General features: G+C 44.5%; 1 long non-coding RNA gene across 1 annotated transcript; it reads left to right on the forward strand.

The window, feature by feature from the left end:
* The first annotated feature begins 605 nt into the window (after positions 1-605).
* On the forward strand, positions 606-5,032 carry LOC114057355. Its single transcript, XR_003571196.1, has 3 exons — positions 606-675; positions 2,905-3,135; positions 4,856-5,032. It is a non-coding gene; the product is annotated as an uncharacterized LOC114057355 (long non-coding RNA).
* Positions 5,033-22,772: the final 17,740 nt, after the last annotated feature.

Below are 22,772 nucleotides of genomic sequence, written 5' to 3' on the forward strand. Positions count from 1 at the left end.
GGACCATATGTAGGTGACTTTTCCCAGGCGTTTCTTCCCGCTTTTCAAAATCCCATCTATTTTTACCCAGACTCAGCCAGGTACCTTTCATCTCTGGTATGTTCATGGGCATTACAAGATGAGACTGAAGCAAAGTGTTTACTCCTTTGGAGTCATTTCTGTTGGAAAAGTCAAGAAAACTTCCAATGCAACAATATCTAATATCAACACAACACTATTGCAGATAAACCTTAACTTTATTTTTGAACATTTCAGATATTTACAGCAGTTTCTCCTTTTTCTTCTCCCCTCTACTGTCCCTTTTTACAAAGGCTTCTCAAAAGACTACGAAGAAGTGACTTTTTTCTGTGAAATTCAGCTTTTAGTGTTCACAGAACTGACCTTGCAGGGATGTCCTGCTATGAAGCTGGTAAAAAGGCAAGGTTTTTGAAGAATCCATTATCTCTGTCACAGACAAGACTGTGAAATTGTTATTTTGCTGCTTTGGAAGCTCAGTATTTCACTCGTGGCTTGTCATGGGAGAGTCCTTTCTAAAGACATGTTGCTAATGTTTCCTGCGAGAATTGAAAACACATTGTTATCAAATATTGTGTTTTGTTCTTTTTTCCAGGCAGATGATCTTTGTGTTACTGGATCTCTACACCACCAGCTGGGACTGAAAAAAGAGATGGCATGGTAAGAGTCACTGCAAAGCAGGGTTCAGTACTGGTGGAGATATAAAGGAGAATATGTCAGGCAAGGAAGTAGGCACAGAGGCAGGAATTCACAGCAACCATGAACCCTTTCAGAGGACAAAACAGGGCAAGTAACTTATGAAGTCTTTAGGTGTAAAAACTGTCCTTAAAAGGACTTTTTCAAAGGATCAGGACTTTTGTTCTTGTAAGTAGCTTTTACAACCCAGTATTTTGAGATAAAGTTACAGCATGGATTGTCTAAAATAAATGCATCTTGAATTCAGTGTTGAGCAGCTGGTGATATTTTCTGCCCCAGATTTGTAGTTCATTATTGGGAAGTACTAATTGCTCCTCTGTCACCATCCACCCTGTTGCTGAGACATGTTTAGGAGATGCAATGGATCAAAAATGGAGACAATGTTATGTATGTGCAGCCTTCAGAAAGAAATTAAGGGAGAAGTAGTATGTGTGATACCACAAAAGGTACAAATAACACAGGAAAAGAAACTTCATTCCTGCTGACTTACTGGAAGTGTTTTTCCTAAGTATCAGATACTTCTTAAAGTCTGGTTTATGAGAAGGTAAACTGCAGTCAGACTCAAATTCTTTTACTTAGTATGAGGTGTCACAGTGAAATGCTGGGACTGTGGACATAAGATATCAGAATAAGGGAGGCCTGGCTCTCACTTCCCACTTGGCATGCTATGAACTAGTGCTGTATTTACATCAGAAGACGAAGCACCCATTTCCCTGGGGGTAGGATGGTTGTGTTTCAGAATCAGGTGCTGTTTCAAAACCATCTCCGTATCACACCGGGGTTACCGAGGACTCCGTCACAATCAAGTCACTGCTCATCAGACCCGCTGTGGCAGCTGATCCTGCGAGCCCTGCGCGTGGCAAGTGCCAAAACCCAACTTCTTCACCTCTCCTCCCCTGTGGGGCAAAGCCAGTGGCATGGCTGGCATGTCCTGCAGGCTGAGAGCTGTGCACATGAGCCGTCACCACCGCGGGGCCAACGTGCACTTACATGTTAAGCCACAGGAATGTGATTACGAGGCAGAGCTTTTCATCGGCTCCTACTACAAAGGCAGAGTGCTGCCCCACCGAATTCAGGGGCAAAACTCCTCTTGGCTTGGACACAGCCAACATTTCACCCATCTGAGTGAAATGCCAGCCAGCCTCTGAGCCCTCAAGCCTGGCTGCAGAAGGTGCAGTTCATGACTTGTCTGTTCCAGAGGACTGGGAAGCCTTCCAGTTTTGGAGGAGTTTGATCTCAGCACAGTGACCACAGAGCCAGCAGTCAGGTTTTGCCTTTTCCATGGCAGTAGCTGCTTATCTTAGAAAACATTACACAGGTTGGGGCTTGGCTGGAGAACGCTTATGGATCTCCCTTTAGCCCAAATGTATGAATTACGTTCCAATGGCTTGGGAATGGCTTGTCCATAAATTCCAGTAATAACACTGAATAATACTATCTCACCAGTTGTACCTCTCTCCCTGTTTGTGTTCCCCAGTAGCTTGCAAAAGCTATCAACATCAAATTAAGGGGTGGGATTTAACGTGGGGATTTGGGGCTCCTTAATGTGAAAGAGGGCTTTGAAAAACTCAGTCTTAGCAAACAGCAGCTAATAATAATGATAACAATAATTGAGATAAGCCAATTCATATCTCCCCACACAAAATATTTATATAATGAATTAGTTAATTGTATTTTATCTTCTTCTGATGGGCGGGTTGGTAGCCTTTGCTTTGCAGCAGACCTGGGGGAGCTCTCATGCAGCCTGATGCCAAGAGAATATGTGTTATTTCATATTCTGTTATTTGCTTTGGGTTTAAGGTGGTGAGAGGAAATTCCCCAGCAATCAGCCCTAAGTGGTTTTGCAGCGAGCAAGTCTTTCAGTGCTTGAACGTTGCTTAGCAGAGAAGGGAGGGAAGAAAAAAACTTTTTATCTGCCTTTTATAATTCAGACGTTTGCCATTTATCCAGAGAGAAGCATTAAAAAAAAAAAAAATAAAGCAAGCCCAAACATTCAAATGTACCCAAATTAATTCCGGTGTCATTTCATCTGCCTAATTGGGCCTAAAAATAGCCTGTGGGAAGGAGAACCAGCAGCCTTGAATGTCTGAAGCAATTTGTATCAATTATTTCCCAACGTACCAGTTGCAAGTGAAAGCCCTTGCCTGAGTGCCGCCATCAGCCAGGTGTCAGAGCTCTCTGTTTTCATTCCAGGCTTTTCTCTGGGAACAGGGGGTGTGTGTGCACACCAAAAAGCACCAAGGGGGAACCGGAGCCTTGGCGGATCCAGGAGGGTGCCCAGAGCAGCTCTGCAAGCAAAGTTACTGCCTTCACTCCTCTGTCATCACCAGTCCCTGAGAGCAATCACCACCCACCAACAGTTCCTTGAGATAAGCCCGAGCCAGCTGGGAGAAGAAAGCCTTTGATATTCCCCTGCCTTGCTGAGTAAGTATTCCATAACAATAATACTTTGAACTTTTACAGCACCTTTTCATACCAGGATCTGAGTGCTCCACAAACATTCATTCCCCAAGCCCCATACCACCCATTCGAGGAAACCAGTTTTTTTCTTTTCATTGTCCCACTTTTTGTTAGGCCAGATCTTCCAAAAAGCTCAGCATCCATTGTGCCTGCACTAGAGAAATTATTTTCTTTGTGCAAAAGAGCTGCAGTATCTGGGTTCTAGTTTGGATGCCTGTGGCAAATACCAGTAATGTTTCCCCAACTCCTACCCCAAACATCCCGGATTTCTGCAGGTCTTTTTTACAAAAAAAGACCTTTCTCTATTTACAGACCTGTCTCTATTTACAAAAATAAAGCTCAAAACCTTGTAAACTCCTTTCTTCAGTTTATAACCCACAGGAACCCTCATGAGCCCCCGATGAGAATTTTTTTGACAAAGCAAAATTTCATCACCACCCCCCAGTTTCAGTCAGACTTTTCTGTTTTCCGGAGCCATAATTTTTTTTTTTGCTGATGAAAAGCATTACAAGAAACGTAGATATGTTTGTTTTGTTCTTCAGAACTATTTTCTGTGGTGCTATTCTGTTTGGAATCAGAGCAAGAACATACTTGTCTCAGACACAGACATACAATAGATAAATAAAAAGGGAGATGCTACTTCCCAGATAGGCATTGCATTGTGCTTTGCTACAGCAGGCAACAGGATTAAACTTTGATTTTCATCTCCTGTCTGCTTTCTCAGTGAGAAAATACAGTCAGGGCCAATTCTGGAGTTGATCTATCTCTATGGAAAGTTGATTTTAAAGTGATGCCAAATGTCAGTGAAAAATCACTGTTAGGGTTTCCACAGTAACAATAACAGAGTCTTGGAGGGAGGGTGAGTTAAGAGTGCACTCTGCAGCCCAGAGGATAATAGAGGTGCCTTCCAGTTACTGATCTGTTTGGGGAGTACACACATTTTAATTTCTGTGCAGCATTCACAGGATTTAGCTCTGCTCCCTCTCCCTTCTCTGGCCAGAGCATCCAAAGGGTAAAGCCTTTAAGCTTTACATGAGACACAGCATTCGAGTCCTGCTCCTAAGTAGAACTATCCTCTGATGCCTTCAGCTCCCATTTCTCCTAATGCTACTAAAAATAAATAAATCTCCTTGACCTGTTTAATTTTGGGGCACTATAACTATGTTTGTTAGTTGGAAATATAGTTGTCACTTTGTTCCTCTTCCCGAAGTACACCAAAGTCTCTTTGGTCATTCAAATCCCATGAATTTGAGGCAGATAATTCAGGCACTTGTTGCAGTGACCCTGATCTCTTAAAATTGAAAAGTAAACTTCAAACATACAGTTGCTTATCTAAGCCCAACTTCTAATCTTTTGAGATTTGCCCATCACAAATCATAAGTTCAATGTGGATAAAAGGGGCAAATGCAGAGTGAAGGAGCCAAGCTAAAAGCTATCAAATATATCATCTCTTCAAGTAAGGCTGGAATAACATGGAAATGGGATATAACCTGCTGATTAGTTGCACTTCCTTTAACATGTACTCTTGGGAAAAGAGAGAGACACTAAAGACTAAATTAAAACCAAAAAAAAAAAAAAAAGAAAAGAGAGAGAGAGAAGAAACAGAACTGTTTGAACAGTCTTTGAACTGCTGGAAAGATGTGCCCTCCAAATCACTTTCTTAACTTTCCCTGTAATTCAACAGCTGCGTTTCTCACAGCTCACTCTCGGAATGGACCAGCAGAGGTGACTGGGCATGAAAGAATAACACTGATGGAAGGTGTGCGTGGAAGGTGCTAATCTTTTGCCATGTGTATGGGTATGTAATCACTTAGCAGATAATCTCAGATTCTGAAAAGGCAGCCATTCATTTTAAAACAAACACCAAGCTCGCTGTTGCCAGGAAGCTCTGATCAGTTCATAATTTAGCTTTAGCTCTCGAAAAATCCTCGTCATTAAGGTGAAAGGGTGTTGAATTTGTGTAAATCAGAATAGCCCCAATTTTCTTGCAACTCAGACTGCAGCTGAGCATCAGTGTCCTCTGACTGAGCTTCTCTGTCACTGCCATCAAAAGGTGACTCTCTTCCCTCTGGACAGCCAGTGCATCAATAAGGCAACCAAAGGTGAAATGATAGAAATCAATCTGCCTCTCATTAGCGGGATGAATAGAAGCATTCCAGGGAGAAGAATCAATGAAGGGGTTGGGAGATATGTTAAAAGAGGGGTTGAAGGGGGAAGTTAATACTTTTTCAGATAGTTGAGAATAAACTGTGGAGGACTTTAGGATAACGGTGTCTCACGTGAGCAGTGTTATGTACATTCCGAGTATAAACACTGCTGGATAAAACGAGTGCAGGGAAGATGCCTCGTGTCAGGCTCCACAGTGAGGCAGGTGCTTTTTATGCTTTTGGAGTTTCCAGAGGGTTTTAAAATAAGAACCACACATTTTTCCTGTAATGAGGATGGGTGTCTCTAGGTGTGCTGGAACTGAGCCACTGAACTCGCACAGACGTTCTGTAGGCACAAGATATATTTGTGTGTTTATGTTTGCCTGAGCTCACACACAGAAGCCCACACAAATAGCACGAAAGCCACTTATACATATTTATTTCCCTTTTTGCTACTAAGCAGAATATTCATTGCCATATTTGTAGCCCAAATTACTTGCAAGGAGGAAAAAGTGATTTGTCTCGAAGCAGAAACAGAGATGAGGGAATTTTTCACTCGGGACGCGGTGAGAAGTGTATTACTGAAGTGGTTCTGGAACGGCGAGTGTGGACACAAGAAGGAGTCTGGCTGTGCTTCTGGGAAGCCACTTTTCCCAGGCCAAGCACCTTGCATTTCTCGCAACACAAATATGGCATTGCTGCTTCTGGGCCACGGGCCAGCTCATTGCAGTGCAGCGCTCCAGAGAGGGAGGCGAGGCAATTTGCCGCGACACCTTTTCCATCTTGCTGCCTTAGCTCACTGCTGCACTTGCAGATGGCCAACATTTGTGTCCTAGACGTTTATCTTGCAAAATAGAGACTTTTGTATAAGGAGTATTTAGTGCTGCGAAATATTTCCCTTAAATGTAAATTTTTGTCTTGTTTCGATTTTTGGAAAACATTTTGAAATTTCAGATGTTGTTTTTTCTCCTTTTTGTCACCTTCCTTCTGTCTCAGAGTCTGTTTTCTGAACACAGTAGATGTTTGCCAAGGTTGAAGGATTCACTGTGTGAGGGGGGGTCATTTTCTCTTTTTTGTTCCCAGTATTTTATTATTTTTCTGACTATTTAAAGCTTTACCCCTACTGTTAGTGCAGTGCATTCAAAGTTTGACTAGCACAGGTTCTCAGCATCCTATCTCACCTCTCCATGAACTAAGTACAAGACAAAATATAATATTAGAATCATCTCTTTTTTTTTTCTTTTTTACCTGAAGTTTGTAAAATTAACCAAATAGACATAAAAATAGGTAAGCGTTTCTTAAAATTTGGACATTGAGGTTCCTCATACAGTCAGCAACAGAAACTAATATTGTGAAAGAAACAGAAGCGAACAATTTTACAAATATTTTGGATGAAAGAATACATTTTGTCTCGGTTTGAACTCTGAAATACAAATGACTTCAAAATGAAATGAGTCTTTAGATGATTCCACTAATTGTGCCTTGTACACAGCAGTTGAGAGTAGGGTCTTGACAGGCTTTGGGTGAAAAGCAGCACTGCAGGTTCACACGAAAACAAGAAACCTCGTCTCTTCACACTTGGGTTACATCCCGAGTGAGAGTGAAAGGAGTAGCTTTCAAACTCCTGGTGAACTGGAATTTCTGAGAATATTTCCTTATGAATACACCAGAACATGTTGCTTCTAAAATAAGGCCTGTTTCCTCAGAGCTCCAGATTCCTGGGTCTGCAGCAGTCCTCAAGGAATCAAGATGTACGAGCTTTGCTGCTGAGTGTATTTGAGATGTCCCAGTTCATTTTTTTGGCGGAACTCGTTGCCAGGCTCAGTGGCAGCGTCTAGAAATCAAGATGAGTTCTTTCAGCACAGTGAACCTGTATTTTACAGCTTCACTTTGTTTTCTGAAAATAAAAAATGGAGTGTGTGGACTTTGCTCCTCTCTGCTTAGAGTATCCAAGATAGTTGTTTAAAGATTATAGTAGAGATTTTGACTGATTTCAAGGCTTGCTCTGTTTCTGACGTGTCTCACACTTTTTGCTTGTGGGTTCAGTGTTTTGTAGTGACACAAACTACTTCAGGTCCTGCAGAAGTACTAGGTATGGATTCTGCATGTCCTTCCAAAAGGTTTCTAATGTGAAGGAAAAAGCTTGTTATGAGAAAATGTGGGGGATGACAAGTAATTATTCCCATAGAGTATAAATGGGGTATTTATTCCCAAACAGAGGAGTGTATCAGCCGTTCAACTAGAAAAGTTCATGGTTTTATGTGTGTCTTGCTAAGATGCTCATGGACAAAGCTTTTTGAGAGCAACTCTAGAAAGCTGCTCTTGCATTTCTCAGCATCCAGGCGATGGTTGTACACCACGTGTACAAGGTGATTAATCCTCTGCCAGATTTTATTAATTTATGGCTATTATGAGCAGCTGATGAATTTTTGGCCATCCATGTGAGGGTGGGAGAGGCTGCCAGTGGCCTGGCTCTCCCCATGGTCACCCACAGCCACCCAGGGCTGCGTGTGTGACAACCACAGGGTGGTCACTCTGGTCAACCTGCCGGGAGCAGCAGCAGCAGCCGCAGAGCAGCGCGGGAGGAAACGCAGAACAATCAGCAGGGAAATCCAACCCGAAATAAGAAGCTGGCCTCCACGAAAAGGAAAGGTCACTGCTTGAAAGCCACTATTTGGGAGCAGGGGGGGAGCTGAAAAAGAGTGAGCTGAGTAGACTCAATGCCTCTGTGGTTCCAAGGAATTCCTTTTTTGTAAGGAAAACAATGCAGCGGAACAATGCGGATACTTGCAGCGCTTTTGAGGCAGTAGAATAATTTATAATTTTTTTTTTCCTTATGGAAAGTAAATTGGAACTGCTTCCATAAACAATAGGCACTGGCTACAGAAGAAAGTGAGAGCTTTTGCAGAGATTTAAAAATAACCAAAAGTAAGGAGCGCGTTGGCAAAACGTTCTGTTTTCCCAGCATAACATGGAAAACTCCAGGCAGCCTCAACATTTGAGGAAGGGAAAGGCTACGAAAGCAGATTGGGAGACATAATGTGGTAAACTTCAAATCTGCCAGATTTTGTTTTCGGAGCCAGTGTTTGATGATAGGTTACCTCATGATGGGAATTGGATGGCAGGCTTTGCCAACTCTTTCCCCAAACATTCAAAATCTTTCAAAACATTGCTCTCCACTAGACCAGTTTATTCCAACAAATTATGCTACCGTGTACTGTGTCCCAACTCAGTGTGGTGCTTAAAGCTGCCCGTAACTGAATATTCATTAATTCCAGGCAAATGTCATGGCTTGTCGTGCTCATGCCCTGGCACAGGGTGCAAGAACACCACACCAATAAAGCACACTCAAAACCCCCAGTGCATTAACCTCAGCAGCTTTAACTTTTTTAAGGCATTTGCTAAACTTTTTTTTTTTTTTTTTCAATTGATAAAGATAATGGTGGTGGTGTTACCTGATTCCTGACCTCTCTGATTACACCAGTGCACCAGTCCTGCTGCTGGAGAGGATCCTGGTACTGGGAAAGCTTATTTGATTTTTCTGGCTGAAAGTAAGCTGACCAGTATGCCCCAGTACACTGGCTTTGGTAAAGAGGATTTGGTCCTTGAAAGCAGCATTTATCTGAGTGTAGGTGAGTCTCCAATGAGTTAATAGTCATAAAAATGTCAGTGTTACAGCCAAAAGGCCTTTATTATCAGATAGATGTTGAGGAAAAAAAGACACTGATATTTCTGTGCTGGCTATCTATGCCGATTTAAGTGCAAATTTAATTACTCTCTGTAGCTTTCATTTGGCCTAAGTGGCTGTATGCTTCTTTTTTCCCTTCTCCCATCAGAAATATAACATTGCTGAGAAGCAGTGGAAATTTATAGGTGTTTCAGTATCAGTGTCCACCTTTCCTGTCCCTTGCAGTTGTGCATCAAGTCTGCATGTCCTAGTTTTCCTTTGAATTTTGTAATTGAACATCTCTGAAATTCAGAATGACTATAAATGACTTTTAGGATAAAAGTTTTATCTCGTAAAGTTTTCTGGCAAATTGCTAATTTTCAGCAGGGAAAGCTCACGATAACTGAACTCTGAACCTATTCCATCAGGGTTTAAGCAGAACAGAGACAGCTGTAACCTGGTTTCTTTATGACAAACCTCAGAGAACAAGGTAATTAAAGGGATTCAGAGCCACCTCCCTCTGTGGGGTTGTTACACTGCACAATCAGCATGAATCCTGGCCCTGGCTGGTCTCCTGTATAGAACAGCCCTTAAATTCACGATCAGACCCTTTGTTTTCCTCAAGCCAGCCCCGAGGGCTCCCCCAGGGTCCCTCCCTCAGGACTCTGTGGGATAGGCACACACCTCCAGCCTTCCTTCTTGGGACACAGCAGAGAAGCTGGACTGTACAGCTGCTAGCAGAAAATTAGGGTAGGACTGCTGTGGCAAAATCTGTGATGCAAGGACAGGCGTCAGTGGTGATGCTGACACTGTCAAAATGGCTCACTCACATCTCTTGCAGGCTGGTGTGGCAGCAAAGATTGCCCGTGCTGGTGGGTGTCCTGCAAGCCAGGAAAGCAGAATCAACCCAGGACCGGATGAAAACCTTCTCACAGCATGGATGGAGATGGGACCAACCTTGGCACGTGGAAATGGACCTCTGCAGCTTAAAAGCCAGGTAAACTGTCCAGAGTGTGCGCTCAACATAAGCAGGTGGCCTTCAGTTCTTCAGGGCTAATGATTCTTGCACCTTCAAAGCTACAATATCCCTCAACCCCGCCCCTGCCATGTCATGTACGTTAGAAAACCTGCCAGGTAACCCAGTCAGTGTGAGGAGGGGCTGCCATCAGGAAAACATGAGGATTTCAATAGTTTCTGCATCCTGAGGAATAGGAATTGGTACCTGAGCTAAGCAATGGAAAAGCATGCTCATAGAGAGACTTGGATGTTATGATTTAAGGTAGCTTTGGTGAGTAACTGAAAGAGTAGGATAAAGAGCATTGTACAGGAGACAAATAACTCTTTATGTAAGACATGACCTGGGGCATCGTGCCAGGCTATCACTTCCAGATTTGGAAGGATTCAGTGTTTTGTATGGCATGATGGAAACTTTTGAAAATTAGGGTTTCCTCTGCAGTGCAGGTGAGTGACACCTGGAAGTTTGTACACTGCCATCTCTGTACACCTCTGTACACCTCTCCTTCCCTCTGTGCTCTGTAGGCACAACACGGGAGCAGCAGTAGGGAGAGGAAGATTTGTCCCAGTGAATACACAAGCTGCGTGAGGATATCTCAGCAGGCAGGCTCCAAGCTCCAGCAGGACCCAAGGATCCAGGTACTCTCAAAAACTTGGGCTGTCATGTCTGAGATCTGAGGACCCAGCATTGTTAGAGAACAACAGTGATTTCCAGCCATCTCTTTTGTCTAAATTCCAGTGCTCAATCAGTCTAATTCCTGCTGGGCCTTTGCCCATCCTGTTGTGAAATGCTTCAGGGGTTAAAGGAAAACAGCAACAACAACAACAACAACAAAAAAAAGATCAAACTGTGGTCTAAACCTCAGGAGGAAGAAGGCATCTGTCAGGACAAGCTCTTACCAGAAATGGTATAAGGAATCCTTGTTTACTGAATCTTTCAAGTCTGTAGCTAGTTCAAAGACACCTCACCGTCCTCCTCATTAGAGGAGCAAAGGAACAGAAAAGCCCTCAGTCTAACTCATTAAAAGCAGTAGCTTTGTGTGCTGTGGTGTGGCAGGCATTTATAGGTTGGATTTTTTTCCTTTTGCATCTACTAATGGTAAAGTTCTTTCCAAAGTGATAATTCCACCCCTGTATTGAAATGTGAGCGAAGGGCAACTTTCTTTATTGATTTGGATTTATTCACATCTTTTGTAAATGGCTCTAACATAAAGATAACACACGCAGTGAGTGAGTGAGCGTGCCAGGAGTTACCCTGAGTGATAAAAGATCTTAAGGCAGTTAGAAGGCAGTTTCCTCTTCAACATACTCGTTTTTCTTGAAGAATCACATTAAAGCAGAAAAGAGTCACAGTAGTACTGCAGTTCCCTGGAGAGAAAATATCCAGGGAAGCAAAACGACGGCAGAATGGTGGCATTCACCTGCACCACAACTGAGAGCATCAGTCGAGGGAAGGGGACTGAACATTGCAGCAGCTCCTCCATTTACCAAAAATTGCAATAATGACAACCAATAGATCCCTTCTGCAGAACACTGAGGTGGGGTTGAGGATAACAGCCTGCAGGGGCTTGAAATTTCTTGCAGCCAGGTCTCCTCCTGAGCCACAAGTGACAGGACGCCTCCTGCACCGGGGTGGTCATTGCTCACTGATCTCAGGGAAAACTAAATTGGCTACAGGCACACTGCAAAATTCCTACTTGAGACCCACTGAAACACAGCTTTGGTTCTCAGGAACTTCCCACACACACATCTGTACCTTGTATTGTTTCTGCAGGGGATTCATTATGAATTAATTCTTTCCCCTTTTTTAATTTCCAAAGAGTATCAGTTGACATTCGTAGCCTCTTCAGTGCTCCCCAAGCTTCATATCACACCTGAACGCTCATTTTCACTGCCTGAAGGTCTTTTGCAACCTGAATGATTCTGTGGATCTGGCCTGTACTTCAGCTTAAGGGAAAAGCCACACATTGATTGAGTTTTGGAGGAAAAGACTGGATTCTTCAGCTGTAAATTTATCTTGTGTTATGTCTTCAAGGTTCATTCCTATTATACTTTGCAAACGACAAAACAACATTGCTGTTTATTAAAAAACAATAGTGCTATTATAATTTTATGGAAAAACAATGGTACAGGGGTGATGATTATTAAATATAACTCCCACATCTTCCCCAGGGCCTGGGCAGAGCGAGGTGGAGCTCGGCTGTGGAGTCTCCCTGATCCTTCCATGGATATCAGCATCTGCAGCACCTGGGGTCCACAGCAAAACTCTTTCCTCCAGAGGCTAAGAGCTCAGTCTATAATTTCAAGCAGGGTAGTCACTTTTCCAAGGCAATAACAAGCGCTTCCCAAGAGCAGCTGTTTTAAGATGGCACAGAAATGCAGAGAAAAGTTTGGTCCATGAATCCAGCTTCTGCACGTGGCAGGGAAGGGACACACCTTCTGATAAAACATCATTGGGACACTTTGCATCTTTAATTCTTCATGTCTGTCTCTGCTCCCACTCTAATCACCCCTTGCACTATTATTTTTCAAAAAGATAGGTAGGAGATAAATTATGCCTACTCAGGGAGAAGAGACGGATTTTTTTGGTTGTTTAAAATGCAGCAGGTATGTTTTAAACCCTGTAAACACACCAAAAGCTGCAGAGTTTGTACTGAAGTTTTCTGCAGGCACTAATTTCTTCTGCACTTTGTATTATCAGTGCCCTGGGGGTACCAGGTAGGCACAGTACTGGGAGTGGAAGAAGCAGATCTGGAAGATGCTTTGGGTACAGCTCTGAGAGGTTTTTTGCAGCCTCCAAACGCTTCCCTCGCGCTACAAACTGGTCTGCTGTTGCCACCTGCTGGAAACATCCGTTGTGGATATTTCCAAACACGGTGAGCAGGAGTGTATCTGTTCTTATTACAGAAATACTCGAGGCTTTTTGTGCTTTTTAAGACAGGCTTTTTCCCTGTGAGTGAGTCCTCTGTGATCTGCCAAAGAACTGTGTTTGCACCGGACTGACTTACAGTGTGCAGTGCACACACAGTGTGTGGGCAGGAACTGATTTCTTACATATTCACACCATGCTCTGCCCAGTAAAACACCTTCAACCAAGACCAGTGTAAGAGCAAAGCCATTCTTCCACCAAATGTCTCCTACTATAGAGGCAAATATTAGCCTTCCAAAGGAAATTGTCCTTCCTCTCTCTTGCAACTCTTCTGCTTCATGGCATCATAGAATGGTTTGGGTTAGAAGGGACCTTAAAAATCACTTAGTTACAACCTCTCTGCCCTGGTCAGGGACACCTTCCCCTCACCCAGGTTGCTGTGCAGTGTCCCCAGGCCTGCTGAGCAGAGCAATCCCCATTCTCTGTGCGTGTTCACACAGAGACCACACAAAATTTTACACAAGGAAAAGTCCTAAAGATCCTGTCCATCCCAACACATTAAATCTAGAATTTATTTCGATTTCTACACTGCTTTCAGTTATTTCTTTCTCAAATTGTCATGCCTGGAGAAAATATTTCTTCAGGCTGCTCCTATGGGATTTTCAGAAGCATTGGATATAATTTCCTTTTCCCTCAGATATCTTTTCCTCGCAGCAGGAGTCCTCAAAAATCCTTTCCTTTTCTTAAAGATTCTGTGGCTAATCATCCTGTAAAATGTAAGAGCACATAGCATCGTGGGACAGACAAAATCCCTCCTTGCTTGTAAGCAGCCTAGAGACAGACAGGTTGCTGGTTGCCACAGGCATTCTTAACACCATGTCATCAGGCCCCAATCTAATCTACGAGGTGTAATTGCCATGGCATTAAATCTGTTGCTGGTGGCTGATCACCTCCAGCCTGCAGGATTACATGACTCTGAGCTGGTGCTAACAAAGGCAGGAAGGGTTGAGAAAATGCCTCTGCTGCTGACAGGGCTTTCAAGTCTCCTACTCACAGGGGAAGGCAATGGGGTGTGAATATTCCCCCCCCCCACCACCCAAAGCTGAGAACAATGGGACCCATGACTGCACTAAGATATACTTACACTGCCTATGAACTGTCCTGTAATGTGCCTTTGAATTCCAGAACGAGGGATGTTTAAGGCATAAACTATGGCCAGAGGTGCTGGGGACTGCTTCAGGTAGCACAGGGAATTATCACTGCCACTGAACCAGGAGGAAAAGGTGTAAAGGCAAGTTAGCCCAGACCCGAGGCAGTGCTAGCTGTGTTCACTGACTTCTGGTTGGCTCAGCATGGGGACAGAGACAACTTGCACCTTTACAAGCCTATCTATTATTTAAAGAACCTCTATTAACCTTTGATAGCAGAATTAAGCATCTTCAATTACACTGAATTAATTTTCAAACGAACATATGCATCTACTCTGGCTTGTAGGACTTTCAGCATGAGGGAGCAAAGACCCTGTAGCCTCCCTGTGCCATCCATACTATTACTTGATGTGAAAGTTGTACTGTTGTTATTACTAAGGCATGTCCCCAATGTGTCTCTTATTATCTTGCCATTTGTGAAGCCTGAGGTTGGCTTATCCCAGTTAGAGTTCTGATGTAGAGGAGCTGAATTGCCAACTCATATGGAAGTTTGTACTCGCTGTGGAGTGACTTATCCTATCAAATTTCTGTCACAGATTACTGTGGCTCTGCTCCACAAAGGCTGACGTGGCCCCACTGTTGGTAATTCTGCTTTCTGCAACAGTGTAAAAATATTATTCATATTATTTTAAAAGACTATTTTTGAAGCTCTAAAAGGTAGCTAAAATCATGTCTGAAGGCTAGAAAGACAAGGGAAAGCACATATCATACTGCTCCTTCTTTGTATAATTATTTTTCACTCAAGAATGTTCTGATGGGGATGTGCTTTCATGTAGAGACTCTTGGAGGTTTTCTTCTCCGCGTACTTTTAAGCCCCTCCTTTGGACTGTGTAAGCTCTTTGTGTCCACCCCATCCTCCAGCAGTGCCTCCAAACCATTTCAGGAATAACTGTCCTTTTTTTTTAGCTTTGAACACTGATCTCCTGACTTGCTACCCTGTGTTCTTACAGGGGCAATGAGAGTGAACTCTTGGCTTTCCTCCTTCTTCCTTTACTCAGCTGGTTGCTTTTAGGACTTTAAAACCACATATTTTCTCTTCTCGTGGATGGTAAAACCAACCCCTTGCAATATCCGTGGAAAGATGAGCATCGTGGTGTTGATCAGAGCAAGTAATTCTTTCAACTGCATTTTATCGTTTGTCCCTGGAATTTGCCAGTCCCCTTCTTCAGCTTCCCTGTGGTCTTGCCCATGTCCTGTGGAGCCACCAGAGACCTCACCAAGGTAGTGAGCACGTGCTTTACCTAAATTCTGAAAACAGACAGTTAACCAAGTCCACCCTTTTTGTTTCCATGCACTGAAACTTTGTAGCACTGGAAAACTCTGGCAGTGAAAAATTCTTCCTTCAGGTGTTTGCACCTCTGCAAAGCAAATGTTAAGGAAGATAGTGTAGCTCTCTCACAGACAACATCTCATCCTTTACGGCATCAGAGGAACAAACCTGTTTGTGTGCCCGGCTCTATCAAGTTCACAGAATCACGGAATGGTTTGGGTTGGAAGGGACCTTAAAGAACATCTCATTCCAACCCCTCTGCCGTGGACAGAGACACCTTCCGCTAGACCAGGTTGCTTGGAGCTCCATCCAGCCTGGTCTGGAACACTTCCAGGGATGGGGCAGCCACAACTTCTCTGGGCAACCTGTTCCAGGTGGGCACCAGTGGAAAAAGAATCCCCTTCCCAGCTGGAGCAGTGGCCACTACAGCTTGTGCAACCCATTGCCCAGCGTGTGAGGCAGGAAGGCCCTTTCCATCAAGTCAAAGATCTTCTGCAGGAAAACCAGAACAATGGAAAACCCAAGTAGCCTTCAGCTCTTCCAGCAGATTTGGGAACAAACTGAAGGAGGAGCAGCGCTGGCTCGGTGCCACAGCTCTGCAGGCAGTGGGGATGGAGAAGCTGCGATAACATGTCTCCTTGTCTGAGTCTTTAAAAATAAGACACTCACTTTCTTCTTCTTGTTTTTTTTTTTTTTTTTCAAGCATTACATAAAAGTTCCCCTTAGAAGGCCAAAGGCAGCTATTTTCTTAGGCCGAGGAAGTCAGGAAGAGGCAAAGCAGGCAAAAACATCAGATAAGTCTGGATAAAAAACTTGGCTAACCTATTTTTCCCCCCTCCTAAACAGCCAAGTTCGAAGCACTCTGCAGAGCTCTGCCTAGGAAGAAAAGCAGAGCCAACCACTGAAAAATGATGTCTGAGCTCTGGTGGGGACCACAGCTCTCCCTACCTCAGTGTGGGAACTCCTGAGGTTCCGTTCCCTGGGGTGGGAGTATTTCTCCTCTCATCCAGGCAAGCCAGAGACCTTCTAAGTAACAAGCAGATAACTTTAGGTAACAAGAGATCTCCCAATTAAGAAGCAATAGGAAATGGCCTCAAGTTGTGCCAGGAGAGGTTTCAATTGAATATTAGGAAAAATTTCTTCACTGAAAGGGTGACCAGGCACTGGAACAGGCTGCTCAGGGAAGTGTTGAGTCACTTTTAACTATCCCTGGAGATATGTATAAGATGTGTAGTTGTGGCTCTTGGGGACATGGTTTAGTGTTGGACTTGATGGTCTTAGAACAATCCTATGAAAAAAAGCCTTGACCCCTGCCAGCTCTAACACAGCACGTGGCTGTTGGCAAAACGAAGCTTGTGATAGACACTGGAGGTCCCCATCCCACAGGGAGAGGACAAGCCACTGTCACCCGCAGAGAGCATGGCAGGAACTTTTTCCCTGCCTGGTGCTCTGGACACCCTCCCTTGTGCTTCCCCCTGGGGATTCTGGAGAGAACAAGGGCCGTCTGGAAAAAGCTCCAGGGCTCGCCGGCTTTGGGGCTTTGCAGTTTTAGCGCCTTGTCACAAGGTGGCAGGGACGTGACACTGCCTGGCACGCCTCTGTCCTCACTGCTCCTCGCATCCTCACTGCTTTCCTTCTTACCCCAAAGGCATATGGATTTATCAGCTATCTTCTGTCTTTTCTTTAAAACTGTCCTAGGGAGAGTTCAGAGGGAAGGTCATTCGTTCTTTCAAAGCTTAAATGTTTTACCTCTTTGCACTAAAGAAAAAAGAAAAGGAACTGCTTTGCTTCTTTCTGCCTAGAAGTCATGGCGATGTGGGGAAGTGAGGAAGGGGCTGTCCTGGATCAGCCTCTGCTGAGCCTCAGCTCTGGCTGCTGCTGCTTCCAGGTTAAACTCAAAAGCTGTGATGATGAAAAAACAGGCAGCCTTTCTGTCCAGAGTCACAGGGATCATTTCTTCCTAAATAACTGAAGATGGGAAATTATTCTCGTAACTTCAAAAGAAAAATATATATATACATGTGTATATGCGTGTCTCCATATATATGTCATTTAATGCAAAATAAAATCTCAGCAATATTATGTTTGCTCTGGCTTCATAGAGTGGATGCTTAACTCTGCCCTTCCAGAAGCCAATGTCTGTGCATTTATAGGACCAATTCCCTTTTTTTTAGGTGCTTCCAACATTAATCTTCTACCCTTTCACAGACCAGGAGTTTTGTGATTTTACCACTCTGCTCTCTCAAGGGTGTTGCAGGCTATGTGGCAAGGAGTGAAACCTTTGTCATTGCTCATCAAACATTTTCATGCAGAATTCTACCTGCAGTGATAAAATTAGATTTGTGTTAATAAGCTGCTAATAAGCACCGGGTAATTATTTAGTTTATCTCTAGAGCCCCAGCTGATCGTTGTCTCCCTGTGCTTGTTTGCCTGGCAGTCTGTAGGGACAGGGGATTTTCAGGTTTTTTTAATCTGCAGTACACGCAGTGAGAGATTATTCAGCTGTCACTCTGCAGAAAACATCCCTATCATGCAGCAGGAGGTATCCATAACAAATTGCTGACATCCAAATTCAGCCCTGCACAAAGGGATGTGTAAGATGCCTGCTGCTCCCCACGTGGAAACCAGACCATGGAGGATCAGAGGCACTGACACAGCAGAAGGAAATGAGCAGAAAATGACCCAAGTAGAGCAGGTAACATTAGAAAATAATTATTTCTGAGCTGCTGTTCACTGTTCACGAATATTTCCCCTTTTCAGCACAATGCAGTGGCCCAAGAAAGGATTTTTGTGGGCCAGTTGGATGTGTTCCCTGTTTCATATCGAGGCTCTGAGATTGACCCAAGTTCCACACTTCAATTTGTGGGAGCAGGGAGTAATCAGAAGTTTTTCCAGCCATCTAAAGCACAGACCCACAGAACCAAGTAAGTCTGAGCTCCTACACACTTATTATAAACCTTGAGCGAAGAGATGAGTGTGTATATTCCTTTGGAAGCTTGCAATTTATATAAATGCACATAAGGAAACCAGTTTGAAGTTCAAGGCAGGCTCTTAGTTGGGAGGTAGGGAGGAAAATCCTTTCTAAACATGTGGCAGTTTATCTGGAGAACTCTTCACTGCAGGGCAGTGTCAAGACTGGAAATGTAACAAGATGTGGATTGAAATGGAGAAGCTGACAGGTGACATCTAACACACAAGTGCACCAACGGATGCTTTGTGGTTTGGTGTAAACTCAAAGTTCATGGAATTTGGGAATGAGATAGCCTTTCTGTCTTCTAAAATAAAAGCTGGGTGACCCTCAAGGTGAATTGGTTTCAGATCAGCAGGTCAGGGTATTCTGTTTTGAGAAAACAGGGACTCTCCTTTCAATTGTTTTGTGCTGTTTTCTACACAAGGAGTTTGACAAGGGCTTGTGCAATGTTTCAACTGAAGTAAATTAATGTTTTCCATTGAATGCACTATTAGACTAAAGAGTTCCATTTGTCTTTAGTACAGCTGGATCATACTAAAGGGGAAAATACAAAACAGCAAGGGCTGTTGGATTGCCCCAAGCTTCCACAGTTGGGTTTTAGGTTAAACTGGTACACGAGTAAGTTCTTTCTGCCTAAGGGAAATACCTTTCATCATTCTCTACCTTCAGGAACAAGGAATTGGATGTAAAATATCCATTCCCAGCTGCCACTTCTCATGTCCCCAAGGCTGCAGTGTGATACCCCTTGTGGGCACCTCCTGGGTGTCTCTCTTTTCTCTCTTCTTTTGGCAGCTTTTGGTCACAGCTCTCAAAAGTCCCCAGGTTTAAGTCAGATGTTTTAACATCAAACTAAACATCCATGAGAAAATCTATCCCAGCGCTGAATCTCCTGCCAGGGAACAGCCTCCAGGTCTTGTAGAGGGCTCATGAAGGTGATTTAAGCTCCTGGCAAATGTGCATTTGGGCAGAATGGCCCACCACACTTCCTGGAACAACATCAAAGAAACTGTCAGGGAAAAGCAAAGACCTGCTAAAATCTCCATCTTTTGTGATGTTTTGCTATTTGGTTTTGACCATGACAAACCCCTTCAACTGACTGCAGATTTTTCAGCAGCCTGGACACACTGAGGTAATCCTGGAGGAAAATCTGTCCTTTTACCAAATTCCTACTCTTTGCAGCCAGGCTTGAAGGCCGAGACCTGAGCTTAATGTCAGAGCCTGTGTGATCTCTTAGTCAGGACAGTTGATTTATTCCTTTGAAACACTGTGCTAAGCTATCACCAACCACTTTTTTCTCTGGTTCCTGGGAATGCTGCTTCTCTGGCTGTTCACGGCCATAGCAACTGGAAAACAGACTCTGTAGGAGAAAGAGCATCAAAGAATCCCCTCCGACAGTAAAAGGGAGAGGAAAAAAAACATATGATACAGAAAAGCAAGGAGCTATTCAGGGTCAGGCTCACATCCAGTTTTTAGGGAGAGATTTTCCACCAGAGGACAGAGATAGTCTAGGGTAAGAATAACAACAAAGTCCATAACACAATTTGCCTTGGTGCTTTCTGCCATAAGCCTTTTTTAATTTTTTTTTCCCTTTCCCCACACTTGCCTCCCACCCACAATTTCACACATCAGATTTTTGCAGGTACCAGAGCAGCTGAGAATCCTGCTGGGAAGTTCAGTGCCCTGGACAGACAGACGGCTGTGCTGGGTGTGTTTATTTCCACAGAACAGCTTGTCAGTTTAACAAAGACAGAGAGAAAAACATGTCACATCCAACCACCGAGTGTCTGTAGCACATTGAGGGGGATCTCATTGCTCTTTTCCATTGGCACTATAGGTTTAGCCCATAGCTCTATTTTCACACTCCTAAAGCTATGCTAAAATCATCAAGGGGTCAGCCACGAGCCTGCACTAATGAGTTCACCTCTAAACATAGGCTGTCTTGTCTCCTCCATCCCATAAGGATGGCAAAAGCATCTCTAACAGCAGCCCACTGTCTGTGTGTGCAGAATGCAGGAATGGGCACCAGCAAAAATAAAGGTTCAGAAAATAAAAATGCCCTTTTTGTCGGAGATCCTGTTGCCAAGCCCCAGCCTACAGCTGTTTGCAGCTGAGAAGTGAAGCTCTGGCAATGCGAGAGAAAAAGTTTGTGAGAGAAAAACTGTCAGACCTTCCATTTTAAGCCACTTTTGTTCAGCCTGTACCAAACACACTGATGTGTCTGGTCCATTTAGAGAAGGCATTGCCTGAGCCATTTTCTTTCATGTATTAAAAGGGGGGAAGTGGGAGTGTGCAGGGCCTGGTAGCAGACCCTGGGCTTTAGGCAGCTGTAATTCAGCACTTCAGCAGCCCACATCAGTGCCATGCTGAGTCCAGATGGGGCTGGAGTCTGGGCTTCAGAGGCTGGGGATGGGTGTGGAGAGAGGGATGGATGGAGGGATGTTGGGCAGCATGATGAGGGCAGGTCTGCTGCCATCACAGAGATGTCAGCATGGGCCTGGTTTAGAGTCACAGCTACTGTACCGTTGCCAACATTCTCTGTCCCTCAGAGGGTGGGTATATCCAGGCTGAATTGCTCTCTGTTGAAATCCTCACATCCCTTATAATTCCTCTGAACTGGCACTTTGCTTTTTTTCTACCAGTCTTCCTCTGTGCTTTCATATTTACCCCGAGGCATCTCACCTGGGTGCCCTTCAGAAGAGATGCACGCTCCATACAGCCAAACAAAGCTGTGGAGAGCACAAAAATTTTATAACCGCAGGGAGAGCCACTCTCAGCCCTCTGCCAGCATGGCAGGAGGTGGTACAGCCATGTCAGACCCACCGGGCAGTGTTTTACTCCAAACCCACTGGCCTTTTAACAACCCCAGTGTCCCGTGGAGTGGTTCAGCGGTAGAGTCACAGTCAACTCAGGCTTTGTGTGAGGAGCATGCTGGGAATGGGACCACTGATCTGATCCTTAGGAGCAGCTGTTTTTAGGCTCCCATCATTTGGGGACGAGCCCAGCCAGGTCCACATTGCGGGACAGGCACGGCAGGAATTTCACTTGGGCATTTCCGTGTTGATTGTGTTATTGAAGCTGAGCAGCAGCAAGGCAAGCTCAGGGGTGTGTGGGGCTCAGCATCTCTGGTCTGTGAGCAGTGTTTCATCTGGGCTGTTCTGCTGTTGCTGAATTAGTCTTCTCTTTCTTTCAGTTTTAATTAGAAAGCCTGGCGGGGAAAGCTCTGTAGGAGCTCCAGTCACAGTTGGCCGGGTCCCTGGCTGGGTGAGCTGGGTGCTGGCTGAGGGCAGGACCTGCCTGCCAGGAGAGGCTGCCAAGATTGTGCTGAGAGGTCTGTTCTGGAGGCTCTGCTGTTACCCAGACTCTGCTTCAGCCAGGAAATGAAAGGTAAAATCGGGGGGGGGGGGGGGGGGGGGGGGGGGGGGGGGGGGAAGGGAGTGTTGCTGCTTTGGGTGTTCTGTGTGATTTCTAGCCTTTATATGAGAAAATCTAGTATCACATTTAGTTAAAAAAAAAAAAATCAAAATTTAAAAATCTAATGTAATACTGAGTTCACGCATGGGAGGCAGTTGGGAAAAGCTACTTTCATCCATGGGTTTTTCTGGTAGTGCTGCAGGCCAGGTGCTGGCTGTGCTCAGCACTGTGGGATAGCCTGGCTGTGGTTCCGTACCAGCTGGAGCGTGTGGAATCCGTGTTGACCGACGCCCGCACGGCTTCATCCTTGTTTCTGGCTGTGATCTGTGTCATGTGCCGTCCCCCAAACACCTCCCTGCTGTCACAGCTCGGCGTTTGCCATATGTCACAGCCCCGTGCCTGAAGGTATGTGCTCCTTAGGCTGCCTGGGCTTCACTGGGATGTGTCTGGAGACCTGCCTGTCTGTCCTCATGAGCGGCTTGGGCACCTCTCTCCAAGACAGATGGATTTGGGGGGCTTTTATTCAGACATCCCAGTCAGTGACAACTCTAATGCAAATATTTATTGACTGTACTTACACAGTAAACAAGCACTCACCCGAGGAACCCTGAATTACACCAAACCTGTTGTGTCATTTCACCTCAAGTGTTCCTACTGCTAACAAGAGGCCTGACCAAACCCAGTAAAAGAGCATTTCCCCCAGCAAAGGCTGGCAAGTGGGACCAGGGCAGTAGTAAGGCAGCTCTGCACATGCACATATTTCTCCTCCCCTGCAACCAGAATGTTTCACAAACCACTTCCTTCAAAAGAAATATATATTTGACATAAGGAAAATTACTTCCACCTCAGGTGGTTAGCAAAATATTTATTTCATAAGTTGAAATATACACAAAGCCCAGTGAAGTTACTTTCTTTTGACCTCAATTTTGAAGTCACTGGTTCAATGCAGTGCTTTGCAGAAGGACCTCAGGCCTGGTCACCTTATTTTAACACGAGGAAAGGTGGAGAGGTCAAGCAACTTGCCCCAAAAACCCTCTCAGTGGC

This window comes from Empidonax traillii, unplaced genomic scaffold (assembly GCF_003031625.1).
Source record: "Empidonax traillii isolate 1590-97213 ecotype Southwest subspecies unplaced genomic scaffold, ASM303162v1 scaffold128:size1411021, whole genome shotgun sequence".
NCBI lineage: Eukaryota > Metazoa > Chordata > Aves > Passeriformes > Tyrannidae > Empidonax > Empidonax traillii.